Genomic DNA, 9,541 nt, shown 5'->3' on the forward strand with positions numbered 1-9,541 from the left:
ATTTCTAAGGTAGAAGCTGGGGAATATAAAATATAAACTAATACATAATTAACAAATTAACATAACAAAAAATTAAAATATTTTTGGATTAACCCCAAAAAGGAGAGAAATAAAAGTGACCAAATAAAAACGGATAGCGATGTGGTAGACATAAACCAAAATCTATCAGCAATTACTTTAGATTTAAAAGAACTCAATATTCTAATTCAGAGACCAAGATTTCTCACAGGAAAAAATTACTACCCCCAACTCAGAGACCAAGATGGTCTCACAGGAAAAAATTACTACCCCCAACTCTATAGTGCTTAGGAAAGCTACACCTTAAATATGAGAACACAGAGAAATTGAAAATAAAACCATGAAGAAAGATATAGCATGCAAACATCAACCCAGATAAGGGATGGCTCAACTAATAATCAGACAAAGTGGACTTTATGGAAAGAAGCATTACTAGAAATACAGAAGGTATGTTAGTTCCAGCTCCAAACCCACCCATCACTCCGTATTGTGATACTGGAACTGAAATCTGCAGACTACATTTTTTTTTTTTTCCAGCTGGTTGAAAGTTAGGCTCTGCCAATAGAGGGTACTGGAGAAACACTGCAAAGCTGAAAGGGGAAGAAGGGACATTTCCTTCTTGGAATTTTCTGTTTCTGCCAGCAGCAAATGTTTCTGTTTGTAGGGGTCTAGGCAGCCTTTACCAATGCGGTGGTGGCCCGCACAGTCAGTGCAGGTATTCTTTTGCCAAATTTCTTCATCACCACAGCCATGTTGTTCTCTCGGTTCTGAGATAAGTGATCCCTATCTTAGTGACTTCCCCTGGCCACACTCTCTCTTCAGAGATCTGAATCTTAGCCTTGCGGGACCTCCTCTGAGCTTCCAGGTTACTTACTTGTTCATGTCCCCTCATCCCTAAGGATGCTATAGGGAACTAAGGAGAAGACAGCACAATTTAAATCTGTCTTCAGTGAATAACATGGCTTTTAAGTACATAAAATATAAAAAATTGATGAATAAAAGGAGAAATTCACAAATCTCCAAATATAGTGGGAAACTGTAACACACCTCTGTCAATGGCTGATGGAATTTCAGACAAAAAAAGGAAAAAGGAAAGAAAAAACTTTCAAGAACATAAGAGCTCTGTGTAACGTAAGTCACAAACTTGGCTTAATAGACATATGTCAAATCCTGCAACAAAGAACATCAGAATGTACATTGTTTTCAAGTGTACCTGCCACTTTTACCAAAATTAACCATAGCTCACTCATAAGTCAAGCCACAACAAATTTCACATTTTATATGGAAAAAAAGGGCCAAGAATAGCCATGTTAATCTTGAAGAAGAACAAAGCTGACAGACTTGGCCGGATGTTGAGAATTACTATAAATAAAGCTATAGTAAGGAAGGCAGCATGGCTTTGATGCAAGGATAAATTACACCACCTGAAAAGAATAAAAAGTCCAGTAGTAGACCTATATATAAATGTTCATTTAATTTATGACAAGAGTGACACTGACATGCAATGGGGGTGCTGTGGCTTAAGCATGTCCCCTAAAAGTTCATGTGTTGGAAGCCTGATTTTCACCTTGATGCAGCAGTGTGGGGAGGTGAGGTCTAGTAGGAGGTGTTTGAGTCATGAATAGATTAATGCTGAGTAAGGGAGGGAGTAAGTTATTGTAATCTCAGCTACCTGGGAGGCTGAGGCAGGAGAATCACTTGAACCTGGGAGGTGGAGGTTGCAATGAGCTAAGATCGCACCACTGCACTCTGGCCTGGGTGATAGAGCAAGAATCTGCCAAAAAAAAAAAAAAAAAAAGTAAGCCATTGTAAAGCAAGGCTGCCTCTCATGTTTGGTCTTCCTTTTGCATGTCTGCTTCCTCTTTGCTTCTTTGCCACGTGGTAATGCAGCATGAGTTCCTCACAAAAACAGCAGATGCTAGTGCCATGTTTTCTGGACTTCTCAGCCTCCAGAATTGTAAGCCAAATAAACTTCTTTTTAAAATAAATTACCCAGTCTCAGGTATTCTGCTACAGCAACAGAAAACAGAATAAGTCAGAAACTAGAATGATGGCTTTTTAAATAAATTGTGCTGGCCTAAATCAAATGCAGCAAATAAATTTTGATACCTATCTTACATAATGCACAAAAATCAATTCCAAATGTAATGAAAAAGTAAATGTAAAAAAAACAACATTAATGCTTTTAAAAGAAAATGGATGATTTTATGACTTGGATAGGTAAGGATTTCTTGAACAGAACATAAAAATAAAAAATTGGATTATATTATACATAATAATTTTTGTTCATCAAAACACATCTTTAAAAATGAAATGACAATTCATGGAATGAAATAAAATATCTGTAGTACATATATTTGATGTGGACTTGTATCCAGAATATATAAAGGACTTCTATGAAAGAAGACAAGAAAAAGACCCAGTAGAGAAGTGGGCTAAACATTTTAACAGACATATCACAAAAGATGATTTCCAAATGGTCAGTAAACTCTTGAAAGAGTTATTAACTCCCATTAGTCATCAATGGAATGCAAAGTGAAATCACAGGTTGATACCACAGCAAATCCACCAGAAGGCTAAAATTAAGCAGACAGACAATACCTAGTATTGGCAAGTATATGGCATAAGTGGAGCTTTTACACAAAGCAGATATAAATGTAAGATGGTACAACCAATTTGGAAAGCTGTTTGGCAGCATCTGCTTCCTCCTATATCCTATACTGGCAGATTTTTTTTCCTATATACCCAGCAGAAATGCATACAAGAATGTTCACAGTAGCACTATTCACAACAACGTAATAACATAATAACATTGAAAACATTCCAAATGCCCATGAATCATAGAAAAGATAAAAATATTGTGGTATATTTATACAATGGAAAAATATTATTAGCAGTGAGAATAAAGGAACTACAACTACAAGCAACCACATGGAAAAATCTCACAAATAAAACATGGAGTGAAAGAAGCCAGATACAAAAGAATACATATTATATGATTCATTTAAATAAAGATTAAATTTAGGCAGAACTGATTTGTGGTGTTAGATGTCAGATTTGTGGTTGCCCTTGAGACGGTGAGTAGTAACTCGAATGGAACAGGGGGAGGTCCTGGGCTTACTGGTACCATCATTTCTGGATCTGAGAGCTGGTTACACCAATGTGTTCATTTGATTACATCTGTCTTCATTTGTGCCTTTTACCAAATGTATGTTATGCATTGATAAAAAGTTTACATTAAGAAAATCACAGGTCAAGACAGCTTGAAATTTTACATACAAAGACTCTGAGTTTTCCTAAGGCAAGTTTTGCCTAAACACATGCCCCCTACTCCCTTACCTACAATCTTTGCATTGTCTAAGAATATAAGCAAGAAGGCAAGGGTAAGGATTTGATAGTTAGGAGTTGTTTTCTTCAAAATTCTCCAGGAGGGTAAAACCACACAAAACAAACGAAATGCAGTTCATGTTAGTGGCTTGGAAATTATCAGACTGTGTGTATGGTAGATAGACTGAAAGAGATTCCATGATTACATTTCTGAAGGTTCCAAAAACCAGGGCAAACAGCACTGAACATGTAGCAGTTGCTCGCTTTAGTTGTCATAATTATTATTTTTTACTTTTATTTTTATGCTATCTTTTTAAAAATAATTTTTTATTTTTATTATTTGTGGGGACATAGTAGGTATATATATTTATGGGATACATGAGATGTTTTGACATAGGGATGCAATGTGTAATAATCACATCACGGATAATGAGGTATCCACCCCCTCAAGGATTTATCGTTTGTGTTACAAACAATCCAATCATACTCTTTTAGTTATTTTAAAATGTACAGTTAAATTATTATTGATTGTAGTCACCCTCTTGTGCTGTCAGATACTAGGTCTTATTCATTCATTCTAACTATTTTTTCATACTCATTACCGTCATAATTTTTTAAATTTAGCTATGGCAGAGGGAGGAATAAAGCCTCTGTGCTTGCTTTCTGACCCAAACTCCCTGCAATTGTTTGTTATATTAATTGGAAAATAGGGTGACCTAATGACCAGACCAATGACCTCAGGCTCAGCCTTACCTCAGTCAACACCCAGTCCTAGGAGAAGGTGGGAAGAAGAAGGGTCTCAAGAGAGGCCAGTGGGAACCAGAGAAGACAGTGACTCAAGACCCCTTCCCTGTGCAGCCGCCAAGTAGACGAATAAGCTTTCCCTGTCCTCTCTCTTGGGAAGGAGGGAAAAATAGTGACCACTTGAGAGGAAAAATGTACCCAAAGAACCCATTTAAAAACACTACTGAATTGTATTTGATGAGAAAGTTTAAATAATCCCTCTCTACATTCCCACATTTCAACATTAGTAGAAATGGGGCCTAAAGAGCTAGCCTGATAAGTTCTGCTATCAAAATAAATCTGCCTCTGCCATCACTGTACATCTAAATCAGCCTATAGCAGTTTAGGGCAACACCTCCAGGTGGGAATGTCCCAGAAAGAAGCAGCATTCTCAAGCCTAGAGGAAGCGATGAATCAGGCTCTGAGGGATTCTTTTCAAATGGCACCTCCCTCCCATTGTATCCCAACCCCATCCCATTATCTTGAAGGAATACTGTGGATGTGAAAGATCTGGAAGAATAAAAAATATTGCGAATTAGGGTGGTAGAAAGATAGGTGGAGAACAGAAATGATCACCTGCTACTGAAAGATAAGAAAGAACAAAATCAGATGACCATGATGTTAGACAAATTCTATAACAACAGACAGAGTCACAGAAAGGTCCGTGGAAAGCAGGATCTATGGGAGGAAAACAGGAAAAGAAATGGCAGCTGCAGAAGATAAAGCTTCTATGAACACTAAAACTTCCTCCTTTTCTAGATTCATAAATGGTGTCAATTTTAATGTATTTCAAGTCTTTTCTTTCAATCTGGTAATGACTCTCATGTTTAACATGATGCTTCTTCACTGTTAACTACATCAGTAAATATAAAGGGTGAGGAAGTTAACTGAGAGATCGGAACTTTTGAAAGCCTTTTATTAAGCCTTGGCCCCAATACCTAAGAAGGTTCAGAAGCCTTCTATGTTTTTATTCCTCCATTATCTCCTTCTCTGAGGGGGATCCCATGGACTGTCAACACACACACACACACACACACACACACACACACACACACACACACACACACACACACGTCTCCGTAAAGAAGAGACCAGGCCGGCGCGGTGGCTCACGCTTGTAATCCCAGCACTTTGGGAGGCCGAGGCGGGCGGATCACGAGGTCAGGAGATCAAGACCACGGTGAAACCCCGTCTCTACTAAAAATACAAAAAATTAGCCGGGCGTGGTGGCGGGCGCCTGTAGTCCCAGCTACTCGGAGAGGCTGAGGCAGGAGAATGGTGTGAACCCGGGAGGCGGAGCTTGTAGTGAGCCGAGATTGCGCCACTGCACTCCAGCCTGGGCGACAGAACGAGACTCCGTCTCAAAAAAAAAAAAAAAGAGACCAGATGTATTAGGTCTGGGAATGTATGTTAGAGAGGACTACTGCAATCCTTTCTTTCTTCACCTTAAACTTAACGTTTCCAAAGGTCTGTTCAACAGGAATGAGAAGTGATTTATATCATGTTTTTGCTCCTTACATCTTCAAGTTAACAAAATTGAGCTGATTTCTAACAAGTTAAATGCATACTTTTTTTCTTGGTGGGGGGGTGATAATGCAGTGTCTTCTCAAGCTATAACTTCAGTGATCGTTCAAGACAGCATTGAATTCTTCTGCCTGAGTTATGCTGGCTAACGGGAATTTAATTGAGAACCGGTGGGAGAGCACTGAAGCATTCATGCATGTGAAATCAGATGAACACTCACAATGTGGAATTTCCTAAGGAAAGTTATTGTGGCTGAGAAATACAGACCAGGTTGAGTGCCAGTAACTTTTAAGCTAAGACGTGGAGCTATCTTCCTAATAAGTAATGAGCTAAAGGTCCCTGAAGAAAAGTGAGGCCAATATTTTCAACTCTATATTTTCAAACATTTTGAAAACATCGGCTCAGAGTTATATGCAATTCCCTTCCTCTGTAAGATATTAATCTTCCTTAACTTTCATTCCATATAATAATGCTTCTTTTTGAAAGGCATATGCACAACTTATTTAGGTAAATCTAAAATAAACAGCAAGACAGGATAACTAATTTGTCTATGAAAAGAAATTGGAATCAGGAGCTGATTTCTATTCAGTAATTATAATACAAGTCTTCCTGAAACATTTCCTTTTAAATGGCCTACTTAAAACCATATCAATTTTCCACTTCTTGTGCAATTCTAGATGACAGTGTGAATTCAGCTTCAGTTTCTACTCATAAAGGTTAAAGAGACGCTTTCTAACACCTATCCTGTGTCAAATCAACTCAATTACCTTTCAAAGTTGCCTAAATCATGAAATATTAGCAGGTCAAATAGATGAATTCTGCACATTTCAGAATAGATGTACATAGGTGTACATAAATATATATCACATCATATAGTATGTAAATACATTTACTCCTGGAGGCTTTCTAAAATGTAAAGCTACAGCTGAATCTTTACCTTCCAGTAGTTTTACAATAATTTTCCCCATCATATAGAGATTTGGAATTCTGATCAGTCATAGCCATTGGGTTCTGTTTTCTTATTCACAAAATGGAGTTAATGATAATATCTGCCTCATGTAATTGTTGAGAAGAGTAATATAGGAAGATCGCCTGAGAATAGTAACCGCTCAATAAATGTTAACTATGGTTCTATCATTATCATCATTTTTGTTATTGCTGTTATTATTGTTCAGCAATTTTTAAAAAAATTAGACAATTAGAAAAATGCTCTATTAGATGACTCATGCTCATTCATTGCATATATTTTGAAATTTAGCTAGAGCTATGATAAATTAGAGTCTTTATTTTGCTATCTTTAAGCTAGACTGCTGTAATATTTTATTTTATAACATCCCTGAAAAACTCAGCAAGCTCTTTGTGAGTGCAAAATGTTACTTGAACGTTACTTTCCAAGAAGATGACTCAATATATTCTACACTAGTTGAAAGACAATACTCCAGGCTTTCTGATGTAAAAGGATTTAAAAATCCTTGAGCATATGGTGTTTGCATTGCTTTTGTTACTATGGCCTACAATTGTTGGGGTACCTATTCATTTATTTCAAACTGATGTGTCACATAAAAGGAACAACAACAAAAACACAACTTGCAGTCAAATTCTATGTAGGGGAATGTAGCTTCAGTCACTGTGTGTCTTAATTAGAAAGAATAGCCAGAAGTGGTGGCTCACGCCTGTAATCCCAGCACGTTGGGATACTGAGGTGGGCATATCACTGGAGGTCAGGAATTCGAGACCAGCCTGGCCAACATGGCAAAATCGTGTCTCTACTAAAAATACAAAATTAGCTGGGTGTGGTGGCACATGCTTGTAATCCCAGCTACTCAGGAGGCTGAGGCAGGAGAATCACTTGGACCCAGGAGGCAGAGGTTGCAGTGAGCCAAGAAGGCACCACGGCACTCCAGCCTGGGTGACAGAGCAAGACTCTGTCTCAAAACAAACAAACAAACAAACAAACAAACAAACAAACTGCTGCAGTAAGGATTAACTGTGGGTTTATGCCTGGAGATCATTTTAAGGTTCTGTACCTCACAGTTCATGCTCATTTGTTGCTTTCTTTTAGTCATGATCAATTTCCAAGGTGCTAGTTTCACTGCTCAGAGGATGAAAAACTTAATGAAATTAGGGTAGTTTCTGTTATAATACTGCTAGTACATTAAATTTAATCATAAAGAGTTAAACAAAAACACAATACAAAGTTTTTATGCATTTATTTCAAACTAAGTCTTACTAAAAATGGTAAACACTTCCCCGATGCTTCAAAAACAGAGAACTTTACTGACATCTATTAATATTTTATGGGTAATAAATCCAAAATGCAAATTTTAAACGAAGCTTGAACCTATTTTTAATTGCTCACGCTGAACAACCTTTGAACAGCAAGGTCCTTGTGAAAGACATTCATTCATTCATTTACTCATTCATACAACAAACATTTCAGAGCACGCATTTTACGCCAGGCATGATGTTAGGTTACAGAAATGATGACATAGTCTATGTCTTACAGGGAGCTTGGATTGTTTCTCTCCCTAATATCCTACTCCTTGACGTTCAATGTCTTCAATCCACAGTAATATTATAGGTTAAGGAGACAACAACCCATATCACAAATGATAAAATGTGAACTCTGAATTAGCAGCCATCATCTCCCACTTGACTAGAAGAAGATGTCCTCAAACTATACACTTTATTAGGGAATATATAGTAGAATAAAGCAAAACAAAACAAAAAATCTGTTATTGGGAAACCAAGTAGGATCTTAGTCTTTACTTTCTCACCAGAGTGGGGAAGGATAGGGTGACCTGGTGCAGCGGACAGGGAACCACTTTGGAACTACCTGTCTTCTAACTGCCTGTAGGAGATGATTTCTTGGTTACTTATTAGGGCTTTTTATAAGTAACATTCCTCATTCCTCAGGTGGGCAGGAAGAAAGGAGCTCCTGTTTTCCCAGCTTACTCCAGCTTCACCTGAGGGTCATTTCCCTTCCTTCCCACCCAGCCACTGAACAAGAAAAGCTTTAACTGGGCAGGCCTGAGTGATTCTCCTCCTACCTAAGCAGTTGTGGCTCAGCCCGGCGGGGACGGGGCGAGGCTCTGGACTCCTCCCAGCCACAGCATCTGCCAACACCGGGCTCCCAACGTCCCACTGTGAGGAGTGGTCTGGCTGCTTGCTCGCGGGGACGCCCGGACTTGAAACGTCCCGTGCCACGTGGCCCATCGCGCCCACAAGTGGCGCGGGTCACTGGCACCTCCCTAGTCTTTCCTCTTGAGTTGCACTTGATGTTTCCAATAATAAAAACAAAGTTATTTATATTTTTCCGTTCAGATTCTAAAAGCAATATGATCAGTAAAATAATTTGGAAGATACAGAAAGATGTACATAAAATAAAAATTATCTGTATTCTAAAGAGAAGCACTAAGAACGTTTTAATCTATATCTTTGCAGTCTCTTTACTATGAATAGATTAAAAAAAAATACCAGTCTGTCTCTTTCACACAAAACTACACAGACACAATATAGACTTTATACATACATTTTGTAAAGATTTGTATTTGTTCTGTTTTAAAGAAAATTATTTTAAACATTTTACTCTAAAACCGTTTATGAGATCTCATAACCTCCTACCTATGTATGTTTTAGAGTAAAATATGTATATTATATAGAATATATAAATGTATACTATATATCAAATATATAATATCATATATTTCAAATATATAATATCATATTATACTAACATTATATATTATATGTTAATATTATATAACATGTTATGTTATATATATAATTATGTATATTTAAACATAAACGTGCTTTACCTTCTATGCATTTTAGGCAGCACATTATTGATACATTTGAAGAAATCTATGTACCCTTAAGGACTGCATCT

General features: G+C 37.4%; 1 protein-coding gene across 1 annotated transcript in view; it reads right to left on the bottom strand.

The window, feature by feature from the left end:
• Window positions 1–8,835, bottom strand: part of SPATA16 (spermatogenesis associated 16) — a 257,164-nt gene extending 248,329 nt beyond the window's left edge. The window contains exon 1 of the mRNA XM_063621699.1: window positions 8,703–8,835. The gene's annotated coding sequence lies outside the window, so the exon portion shown is untranslated. The remainder of the gene's footprint in view (window positions 1–8,702) is intronic.
• Window positions 8,836–9,541: the final 706 nt, after the last annotated feature.

The sequence above is a fragment of the Symphalangus syndactylus genome, chromosome 17, assembly GCF_028878055.3.
Source record: "Symphalangus syndactylus isolate Jambi chromosome 17, NHGRI_mSymSyn1-v2.1_pri, whole genome shotgun sequence".
Taxonomy (NCBI): domain Eukaryota; kingdom Metazoa; phylum Chordata; class Mammalia; order Primates; family Hylobatidae; genus Symphalangus; species Symphalangus syndactylus.